Raw genomic sequence first — 12,436 nt, 5'->3', positions numbered from 1 at the left:
CAGTGGAGCTTTTTTATATTAATTTAAGCTCTTCATCTTTTCCTTAGATGTTCTGCACAATGTGGAGTTTTCTGCAATTAGCAAAGTTACTGAGCATAAGATGTTTTTAGTATGCATTAAAAGTGAAAAAATATCAAGATAAATAAGCTTTCACAATCACAGTATCTATACAGGTCTATTTTACAGTTGTGTGACCACCTATAGAGAAGGTCCACCCTTATTTCTTTCTCTCATATAACTCCCTTCAGGCAATGTATTACAATATCTATTTTTCATCCAACAACATTCTTCAGTTCTTAGACTGGCCAGAGGATCATTAGTGGGAGAAAAATTCATCTGTCACAGACATAATCTAGTATTTGTGTCTCATAAAACCTTGATTAGTTTAGAAGACCCAGAATCCTCTGGGGACTGTAGCAAATTCAAAAGCTACTCCTAAATGATAGAGTAGATGCTTGAATTTCTTACCTGCCCTGCTTCTAGGCAATAAGAAAAAATACAGGCAAACAACAGTTTGTTACATGGAACATATATTTGCCAACTCAACATCAAAGCTAGCATGCACCCAAACTGTGCACCTATAGTTTACAGAATATAATGCACTAGATGTCATTTGGTGCAAACTGGCATAGTACTGCAAAATAAGCACCTAGAGAACCTAGTTTGTTTTTCTTTCAGGATTCTGTGTGAGGACTGAAGTCTTGAATCACTGTGAAACTGTGGATTTTTTAGATTAAGATTACAAGAGATCTCCATCTGTCTCTTGTTCTTCAGCAGTGCTTTGAACATTCAAAAATGGCTCTGACTGTAAGAAAGAATGGAAAGTGTAGATAAGCAGAGACAGTACATTCACAGATCATGGGTCTATTAATTTGTTATTAATTTTATTATTGCTTTATTAATATTTTTTTCTCCATTGAGAGTGATGCTGATTTCTACTTAATGGAGGCAACAAGCACTTAACATCTCATTGGAGAATGGCCAAGGTATACTTTAGTTTGATTTATTGTTTTAGAAATGATGCCTTGGGATACAACTCTGATTTGGCTCTCAGATTAGGAAAGTAGTACTAAGTGAAAAAGTTTATTAAGCTCCTGGTGGCCACTTAACATAGCGGTCCTCAGTTTCAAAGAGCAGTCCTTGATGTGCCACAAGAAGCTGCACCATCTCACAGTGGTACCACTCCTCTTAGATTTCCAGCAGCAAAATTGTACTACAAGGTGGCTAAAAATATGTTACTCTCCTAATATTAATTTTCTATGTGAGCAGTTGCTGTAGTTGCTGTAGGAATTTTATATAATCATATATTGCTGGTGGGGTGGCTTATGTGATTATTGAGTAGGAAGAAGTCAACATTATGAAGTATTCAGAGGATCTTTGGCAGAATTAAAGGAATTTTTTGAGCTTGATATGGAACTCCTTGGAACAGAATGGCAATGGCTAGTAACGATTTCAAAATTTAGCTATTGCACAGGTATACATAATGCATAATCTTCTTTTCTCCTGAAAAAGGAATAAGCACCTTCATATACTTGCATCTACTCATCACAGGTAACCTTGGGAGTGCTGTTATATTCACATCATGGGGATTATACTGTGCCTTTTTGGCATGTAATTCATGCAGTCAGGCTGGGTTGTTTGTGAAATGCTGTGAATGTGGTAATGAGCCTGATCTGACAGATTTTAGAGTGCACTAAAGGATTTGGGATATGAATGAAACATCGCCTTTTTAACAAAATGCTGTGAACATGGAGTTAAGCAATAAATGCTTGCTGGGTAGCATAGAGGAGAGTCCTGAGATTCACTTCTTGAGATAGAATTCCAAAAATACAGACCCAGCCTCAGGTCCTGCTGTGAACCTGCTTTTTATTTGTTCTGAGTACTGAAAATCCATGACTGCTGAATTGTGTGATGCTGGGAAAATGCATTTGCAGATGGACAAGGATGTGTCCCTGCTTCTGCAACAGGAAGTGTGGAAATCTGAGCCAAAAGAAGTGATTGATCCCAGATCAACAAGGATGAGAAAATTTGAAGGAAAATTAGATTTGTGGCTCATTTTTCCAGTGACTGTAACTGTTCTTATATCAAAAAAATTGGCCACATCCTGTTCTGTGGCCCTGGCACAGCACAGTTTATGTCTGCGTGACTGAACTCTCATCTTTTCACAGGGTCTGCTGTTCACACATTGGGAAGTGTCTCTGACTTGTGCTATCTCTCGATCAGGGTGTGGGACAGGGTTATCTGGTATAAGCCACAGCCATGCCCACAAGCAAGCTAACTGCTGGATAGAAGGGATGTTCACATGCCTGTACTTCAGACTGTGCCTTACCCCAGACTTGACTTACTGGTATGGGTGTAAATAGCAAAGTACTGTGGTGACTGTGTATCTGTGATTAGATCTTCATGTCTCAGCTCTTCATATCAGGGCAGATGCTGACATGCTGAGCTGACCACAGCTCAGTATTGCCAACATCAGCTCCACCTGTTGAATCCTTCCAGTGGACCCTGCCTTTGGGGCAGGGAATGGGCTGTATGACATCCAAATATCTTTATTTACATGTTTTCTACAAATCTAAAGAAGCTACTGCTCCTGCCTAGGATGGCTTGAGTGGATACTGAGCAATGCTTCTGCACAGTTGCATGTGGTGTAACAGGACATAGAAACACAACAGTGACATAAAAACTTTTGCTGCCAGGACCTTGACCTCCTTGTTCTTTTGAGTATCCCCCCTCCCCAGCAGAGCCACTTTTCCGTTGTCATTGCTTCTTAGTTACCTCAGCACACTGGACCCACCAGACTACCAGGTTACAAGGCAATAATAAGACATAAGCTGAATTAAATCTTGTTTTTTAGGTTCGACAGTACATTCAATGGCTGTATGCTGGAAAGTCCCCTTCCTCCCTCACATTCCCTGCGGAAAGTATAGATAAAGTTATTGAGAGATGATCAGTATGCTGCCACTTTCTCAGCTTGGCTTTTCTGACAACCAGTTTTGACTGCAAACAGACTGCAATGCCAGAGTTTATACTGCCTGTGTCACGAGCTTAATAAATAGAGCAAAGAAACCCTGGTACAATGTGCAGCACAGAACCGGAGCAAAGTTACTACTAGCTAATGTCTCCAGTAATGGAAAGTACACTAATGATTCTGGGGCTGTGGGGTTTTCCACTGGCTTTATTCCAGATGCTGGAATTCCAAGGATGGTGCATGAAAGATCTTAATGGCTTTGTGATAAAAATTGGGTGGATTTTTATGATATTAGCTTCCAATGGTTATCCTGTCTGTCAATTTCTTATGAATGATGCTTATTTTGGATGGCATCTGTTTGTCCATGCCTTGCATATTTTTTTAACTGTAGGATTTTGCGGAATAATCTGTATAGAATAAATGCTATAGCCCAAGAAAGTAAATGTGCAAACAATGAAAGTAAAATCACTTTCAGAAGATAAAGATGTCCAGTGCTTATTACTTCGAGCATTAAGACTGATGGTAACATGAAGTCCTAAATGTCTCTTGTGTCTTGCTAGAACAGTATCCATATTCTCAGAGGGTATATATATTTTTAAATAAACCTCTCTGAAGATGCCAGAGAATAAAATATATCTATTTTATTAGTTCATTGTTTTGAAATAATGTTCTTAAAGTACCAAAAGAGGAAAAAAAAACCCACCAAACCAACAAGACCTCCACAGCAATTACATTGTACAAGGAAGAAATCTTCAGTGTTTTACCTAATTTATGGCTGACATATTTTAATGTCCACTTTCAGGTAAGGAAATAATTTGCAGCTTTGTCATACTAGCAGCATTGATAAGACATAAATGAGTATAGAATATACGAGGTAAAAGAAGATTATGTCCTGTAAATATTTCCATTTATTAGTTTCTTTTGCTGTCTTCCAAGCTCTAACATTCACTGTTGACAAAGTGACTAAAACGTTGTAAATAAATAATTTCACTTGCATGCAAAATATGACTCTATTACAGTAGTAGGAGAACTCAGTGGAGTATACCAATACATTTTGCAAACAAAACCCTAAGAATTACAAACCTGAGATTTTAGAAGGTTATAATTAGGGTTGTGGGTTTTTTTTTCTCTCAGAATAAAATATATTCAGAAATTATTCACGATGTCAATTACTTGTCTGGAAAAAAATACTTGTAAAATGGGATTTTTGTTATTGATATTTTTCTTATATATTCAAATATAATTCAATATTTGCCGCCTGAAAGACTAAAACTACACCTACCAGAATTTTTTTTTTTAATTAATGAAGGCAAAATGTGTATGGTTTGTGTAAAGAATTAAAATTAAAAGCAAAAAATTAAATTCTAAATTTACTTATTTTTCTGTTATGCTATCTGATATTTTTCTACAATGGAGATCAATTATTCATTCTCTTGGGAAAGACAGATAATTAGAAGGGGAAAAAAAAATCCTAGATATCTTCATACACTGGAGACTCATTACAGAACACAAGAGACCTTCATCCTAAATTCAGTTATTTGAAAAGCACAGAGATATTGGTCAGCACCATTTATCAGTGATATCTGCTTTTTATCAATGGTTTGTGTAATATCATGAATGCGTATTGGAACTTTACAGAGAACTAACTCTGCCTGTTACCTCTTTGGTTGTCCAAATATATTTGTTATATGATTAAGACAGCCCTTAAGAAATTAAAAAGTACTTATGGAAGAAACATATGAGATGGATTGACAGCAATTAACCCTTCTACTGACAAAGACATGAAAGAGGTTGAATTGGAATTATTCTGGTAAAATAATTTTAAAAAAAATAATAAAAGACAGTTCCTTTGTCAGGGAAGAAACCTTCACACAAATCGGTAAGAAGAAGTGTGTGTATTTAATGCATACAGTATATTTATCCATTTAACCAATTTGCAACGTTAAGGCATGCCCTTGCATCTGTGTGTGAACAAACATCAATGATTACTCCATTTTGTTAAGTCTTCGTCTATGTTTTTAAAGCACATGGGTGAATAAGATTTTCCACATGGCTGCATTCTTCTCTTAATCAGCTCTGACTTTTGCTAGGATATCCTGACTTCCCTCTTATACCTAAAAACTTTGGAAGCCAGATGTGAGTTACATTTTTAAGTAGTATCTCATACCATAAAGATTTCAAACCTCGAAGAAGGTGGTGGGAGAAAACTCCTACTAGACTAGGCATTCATTCAATTGAAAAATTTAACTGCATCTTACACATATGGCTTTGAAGGATTTAAGACTGATATACAGGAAGGGGTACTTTTATATAATGAAAATACTTATTTTACAACAAAAGATTTGGTAGTATTTAGACCATTATCTTTCAACTTACAATTTCTTAATTTTGTTGGCTTGTTTAAAAGTATTGAAATAGGAATTTTCTGATAGAATTTGAGACAACTATATAACTTTATATACCTATAGGGAAAAAAAATGTTATTTATTTCCCTTCATCCTGCCAGAAGATAGTTCAGTTTTCCTCATTTGTTAGTTACAAATGGAACAAGAAAATAACAGATAAAACAAGATGTTTCCTATTGAAATGAACAGATGTTATTTCTAGAAGTATGATGATGTTTCACATTTCTTATTGAAAATTAGTGGGAAAAAATGATTAAAATAAAAATGTTGCCACAGACTTTTTAAATAAAACAAGCTAGTGGAAAAATCACATTAAAATTCCAGTTAGAGACTGCCTAGGGGAAGAGAGAAATTCCAAGAAGTGTTTGAGAGATCACAGTCTTCACCTTGTGCAGCATCTGAAAAAGACACAGTGCTCAGCTTCTGTGATCTATAAGCTCACTTTGGGGAACAAACAGGATTATAATGGAAGATGACTTCCTAATAATATTTATTTGAGGTTCAGTCATCACACAGTTAGTCTTTTCTGTGAATATAGACAATAAGTTGAATGAGAATGAATTGAGATCCATCATGAAAAAATACTTCCCCTTTCACTATAACAATGGAAAAAAAACCCCAAATATTGCAGCCATCTATTTTCTTCAGATTTGCATATTTTATTTGGCTTTTATATCTTGTTACCTTCAAGTAGTTTGGAACAGTTTTTCGCTTCCAGCTGCTTTTGCATTCCTGGAATATTTCCAATAAAAGTTTTCTCTCCTGCTCTCATACTAATTAATACATGGTAGAGTGCTATATTGTGCAGTGTATATGCACATTAGCGCTACTGACATTTTGCTGCTTCTCTCAGTAATTAGCATGAGAGGATGAAAGGAGGCATTTTTTTGCTAATGAGTGCTCATACAACACTTTGAACATGTGAGACCCTATAAAAGGATGAAGCGCAATCTATCCTGTTCTTTCCCTCAAGCTTTAAGTCCGTGTTTGGCTGCTGCTTCTTTTCTCCCATGGCTAAAACCTTTCATTTACATGTTGAATTTCCATTATGTGAAATGATAAAATGAAAAGATTTAGAATATGGAAATATTACAATTTGTCTCCATAGAATACCCTATTTGAAAAAAAGCAACAACAGGACTTATATGCTATTACACATTACCAGTTTATACTAAAGTAGTTTGTGAGGAGAGCAACAGTGGTGATCTAATCTAATTAGGCAGAATAAGTAAAAAACACAAGTTTTGTAAGTATAATAGAGTCACAAGTATTTTAAGTAGAAAAAAAAAGTCAATATTTTTGTTTGTTTAAAATAGGTTTAATTTACTGCCTGGTGTAATTTGATGTTGCCCTTCTGATATCAAGCTATGTTGGTGAACTCAGCTTGTATAGATGAAGTGCTGTGTTCTTTCGCAGATCCTCATGTGGATTTTTATGACTTGTTTAAATGTGATGGGAAGAAGTGTAAGCTTTTCTGCAGAAAATATTTTCTTACAAAATTCAAAAGCAATTAGGATTTATTGCTGCTCAGCTGAAGACAATCCATGTTCCAGAGAGTACTGAGCAGTTTTCTGTTGTAAAAACATCCTGCAGTTTTCTCAGTTCGCACATCCAAATGTAACTCTACTTTTTATTTTATTTTTTTTTCCCCTGTATTTCCTTCTATTCTGCAGTTTACAGTAGCTGTCTCAGAGGATCTTGTTTCTCTATTAAGTTTGTCCTCTTTTTTCCTGCTGAACTGAAAATTTAGGCTCTGTGTATAGTTTCTCTTCCAAAACAATAACAGAATGATGGATGTTAAAACATAGGCACAGTTCCTTAAAATGTAATAGTTGTAGCACAATAGATGGAAAGTTGGATCTGTGATAGGACAGAAAACCAAGTGGTTTTCTGTGTGAGATGATGTCACAGAGACTGTATTTCAAGAAAATATACTTAAGTAAATCAGTTCAGTTTCTTCTGTTTTCATGCATTTTTATTGCAAAATATGAAATTTCAGCATTTCAGCAGAATGCATCCATGAAAAAAAATCAAAACAGATTTAAGAACTTCTACTCTGTGCTCCAATACTGTGATTTAAAATAAATTATTTATTCAGAAATGGATTTTAGTACAGGACTATCTACTTCCTCATAGTTGCACATGCCAATGTGATAGGATAAAGCATTTAAAGTACTCATAAATTATCATAGAAACAGTAATACCTGTCAGCCTACATTGTCCAGGTTCAGAGTTCTCTTGAATTCAGAATACTTGTGCGTGTCTATTTTCAGTATTTTTTCACTAACTTCTCTGAATGCTGGTGTTCTCAGTGGTGTTCTACATGATGTAAGCATTCTGCCAAATTAATTGACAGCCTGACTTTCCATATACAGAGTCTTTTGTTCCTGACATTATTTTTTACCCTATAGCACATTTAGGTAATTTCCCAGTCTCACAGAATTCTTCTTTACTGCGCCTCTAAACACTCTTGGAATATCCAGATCAGTTCAGATGCTTTAACTGCAGAATATTTCCATCAGTTTTAATGCAAAAAAATGAAAATTGAATACAATATTCCACATGAGGTTTTAATAGTATTTTGTAAGAGAAAAAAGGAGAATTGATACTGACTTCAGTTTATGAAATCTATAGCGGAATCATTTCAATTATCTTCTCTGGCTGAGATAGTTTGGTGAAAATGTTATAGATCGTATATCCATGGAAAACATTAAATTCTTCTGTGCATTTGTGGTATTCTGCTGATCCACTCAAGTATGAGAAAATGTATATTTTATTTTCATTTTTTTACCTTGCAATTATTGTAATGCTGACTTCCATAAGCCTCATGTGTTAAAAAATCACCACCTTCCTTTCCTGAATACTCATTCCTGTCTGAAGGAACTGAGCTAGAAATATGAGATGATTCTACCCTCACCACAGTGACATTCTCCTGAGAGCCATTTCCTACTCTTTTTTTTTTTTTTTTTTAGTATTCTCCCAGAATTTATGATTATTTCTTTCAGCTTTTGCTTTCTGATTGTCATTCCACCCATCTCACCCATCTTCTCATTCTGGTGCCCAGTTTTATGCAATTAATACAATTAACATGAATTGTAGTATAAGTCTTCTGGAATAAGTCAGACATATATATCAGAAGAGCAGACTGCAAACATTTTCAGTGCCCTTGTATTATAAATATATTGGAATCTGGCTAAAACAACATAGTGATCTCGATAGGAAATATTTTATAAGTATTAGTAGTCTTTTTTTTTTTTTTTATTCATAGAAACTTAAAAAGAAGCAGTACCAACATTTTCTTGGACAAAATAATAACTCTTCTGGCTAGCAAGATCAGTTGAGTTCTCATCTTATACAGAGAATTATATTGTTCAATTCATCCAAAATTTACAAGTTAATACGACATGCTTTTTTTCTGTGACCATGAAGTTCTGCTCTTCTGCTTTATCTCAGGGGACTTTTCTAAGTTGTTGTCCTCTGCTGGACCCTTATGCTTTTAGGAGCTTCTGGATTTTTTTTTTTTTTTGAAGCCAGATTGGTTTGATTCTTTCATCATGGAAAACTAATAGTCCCTTCATTATCTGTATTTTCTTCTTGTGCCTTGGATAGCCTCGGTGTGACCCTTGATTTAGGTATGAATTGCATGCAGTTCTAAAGCTTTGTTTCCTTCTTGGGTATTTCCTTCAGGTTTTGTTGATACCCTTCTGTCTACATGATTTTCTGGCTACATAACTCCTCCTTGGGTAATGTTTCAAAGGCTGACATCTTTTGTTCTGTACTTTCCATAGGGTTTTACAATAGTTTTCTAAAAGTTTTTCAGTCAATCCTACATTATCTTTACATTAAGATTCACTTTAATGCTCCTAATATACCAGTGACTAGTAAGTTTTCCTCCATTTCTTCAATTTAGCTTAATAATATGTGTGCCTTATTTTAATATTTTTATTTAGAATCTTTCTCTTTATTAGTAATTAGCAGGAGCTGATCTAACAGAAACCTGCTTTTAACCTATTGACTTCCTTAGTACCGCTGCATCAAGAACAGCTAAGCAAGTTAGGGGGTATTTTCTATAGGCCTAATAGCTCCCAGATTGTTTGATAAACTGGATGTGATGTTTTGAATCTTAAAAATCACCATGGGCTTGTGGGAAAAGCAATGTTAAGCAGAAAAGTAATTTTTATCTGTTAAGTACATTTCTTCCTAAACATGAAAAGCATAGAAATGTATAAAGCAAACAAACAAACCACCAACCTCACCTCAAAAGATCATTTATCTCCTTGTTTTGAGACAATTTAACTATAGCCAAGGTGCACCTGTCAGAAGCTTGTAAGACTTATTGTAAAGCTTGAAATTATGCTGTTTCTGCAGCCTATTAAATGGCCTGTTCTGACTTTCAACTATCCTTATAGTTAGAAGCATGTTTTCCTGATCTATCAAAAATTTTCTTTGCTGTAAATCAAACCGAGTACTTAAAATGCTGCATTCAGGGGACGTAAAGAACAACTGATCATGTCATTAATACCTTTTATACCAGAAAATTCAGTTGCAGTCTTTTCTAATCAGAGACAATTCCTTTAACCTGTCTACACATTCAAATTTTTTTTCTTTTTTGTGATTTTGATGATGTCATTTTGATTCTAAATTTTTCCTAAGTGCCATTGTGAAATCAATGTATAATACCCGGCAGAGGCCTTGCCATTGCCACCAGTGCTCATTAGCTACCTCTTAGTACAATCTTGCTCTCCTTTGCTTGTCTACCTAGCAAGTACTGTCTATTTGGTATCATTAGTGTCAGGACTTTACAGTAGATGATCATAACAAACTGCAGAGATCATTTTGAATCAGAGGCTGTCTTCCAAAGGGCCTGAGTCCTCTTCCTGACCCATGTAACTTTAACATTTTCTCATCATTTTATTCCACTGTCCTGGTTATTAATAAAAATGCTGAGCACTACCCCACCTACAAAAGAAAGTATATCCATAGTACTGCCGTAGCTAGATTCTGCTCTGCTGCTTGGCTGCTGCTATTTACCATTTTTAGTAGATTCCATACTTGTTCTTAGCTAAGTTCATTTATTTTTCCCCTTGCTTATGAGAACACTAAAATTGTAAAAATAAAAATAAATAAATAAACAAAACCACCAAAAAATACAAACAAAAAACCAACCAACCAAAAACCAGAAAAAGCTGTAACTTGAAGCTTTGCTGCTTCTTTCCTTTCTCTCATTATAGAAGGGCATTGAATTGCTACACATTGCTCAGAAAATGACCTTTTAATAGGGTACCAGTGAGGATCCTCCTCAAGGTACATTCTGCAGGCATCTGAGGTGTCATCTGGTTTGCATGAATTCTCAAAGACAAGCCATAACATTCAGTGCTTTAAGCTTTTCTTAGACTGTATTTCATCATGCAGTATCCCCACCACTACATTAGACAAAAGCCGGTATCAAATTCAGTCGGTACTCTTTTGCATTATTCTGTAATACTTAAAAGGGAGAAAAAACCCCTTCTGGGAGTAACAAACACATTGGAAATTGTTAGCATTATTACAATACTAGGTCAGAATAAACTTGTACAATGAGTATAGTGAAAAGAACTTATTGTTTAGGGGTAAGTGATATCTCAGACTACTTACTAAAACAAGGCACAATTGGGTGGGGAGATGTCCTTCCCTTGTTCCATTCTAATATTCATGAGGACTATCTTCTGTATGACAGGCCTCTACAACTAACTCAGTAACTTTCCAGCATTCGATTTGATATGTAGGGAGAAACCAGGGCCCTCTTAAGTTTCTTAGGACCCTCCCAGATGTTAACCAATGAAAGAAAAACAAGCTTACATGTACTAAGGAATTCTATAATGATTTCTCCTAGACTTCTGGCAGATTCACGCAAAATTTATGAATGGACATTGCCTATAGGAACATGATAGCTACATAAAACCACTTCTGAAGTAATTTCTGAGACAGGTATCTTTCCTATACTATGAATACCTGTCCAGGTTCCCATCCCATTAAGGAGCTAGGGTAAGTCCAGATCACATAGGTACCCTAAGGCACTCTCCTGATTAGAGTTTTGGGCTTGTTTTTAAGAAGTTCTGCCTGAATGAAATGCTAATTTTTTTGGCAGATAGCTTAAACTTAGGCAGTGTCTTTTATCACAGATTCTGACAGACCAAACAACCCTATGAAAGTAAAACAGAAGCTGGCTTTCAAGTGATAGTACATAAAATGTATTTTCAAATCAAATAATGGCTAGAGATAACATTTAAAGATGTTCCTTTTGTCAGGTCAGCTCAGGGCAGTTTTCAAATACATTCTAAGAGATATCTTGTTCTGTATAAATGTTTTTTTATGGCTGCATTCAAATTAGTAACCTGGGTCAAACCCTTTTACAATAATAAATATAGATATAGTTGCTGACTGTTCAGGTAATAAGTGATTTGCATGTCTTGGGGATACACTAATTCAGATGTTACTTAGCAAACCTAAAGAAATGTAGAAAGTAAAATAATATAGGCCATAAAAATACATAAACCAGCTGTCTAGAGATCCATTCACTGCCACTGAAAAGGGGCTACAAAATATGATCAGATTAGAGAAGGTACCTTTTTGCAGACACTGTCTGGGAGCATAAGTAACCATATGAAAATGCAGAGTCAGCATACCCATGGTTAGCAACCAAACATGAAGAAAGGCTAGGATATGATGGGCTCTGGTACATTATTCAGATTGTATTCAAATCTGTTTATTTGTCACAACTTATGAAGGCTGCTGACTGGTCTGGTACCTGGCTGGGCTCAGCACATAGTTGATGAGGAGTTAATTGAAACTAAATCCAAGTAAGAAAGAGGTTATGCCTGCAGGCAGAAGAAAACCCCTAGGGAGCTTTCCATCATATTCGCTTCTTCATTTGAAGTCATGTCGCACAAATCATCAAAACAGCCTTTGGTTCCTAGACTCCCCTCTGAACCTGGACTTATAAATAGCAACCTATACACAAACACCAGGACTAAGAGAGTTCTTCTCTCTTTTTGTTTGGTGATGAAATGACCTTAATCTTGTA

Source organism: Streptopelia decaocto (genome assembly GCF_964273445.1).
Source record: "Streptopelia decaocto genome assembly, chromosome: 1".
Classification (NCBI taxonomy): domain Eukaryota; kingdom Metazoa; phylum Chordata; class Aves; order Columbiformes; family Columbidae; genus Streptopelia; species Streptopelia decaocto.
This window is presented reverse-complemented; position numbering follows the sequence as displayed.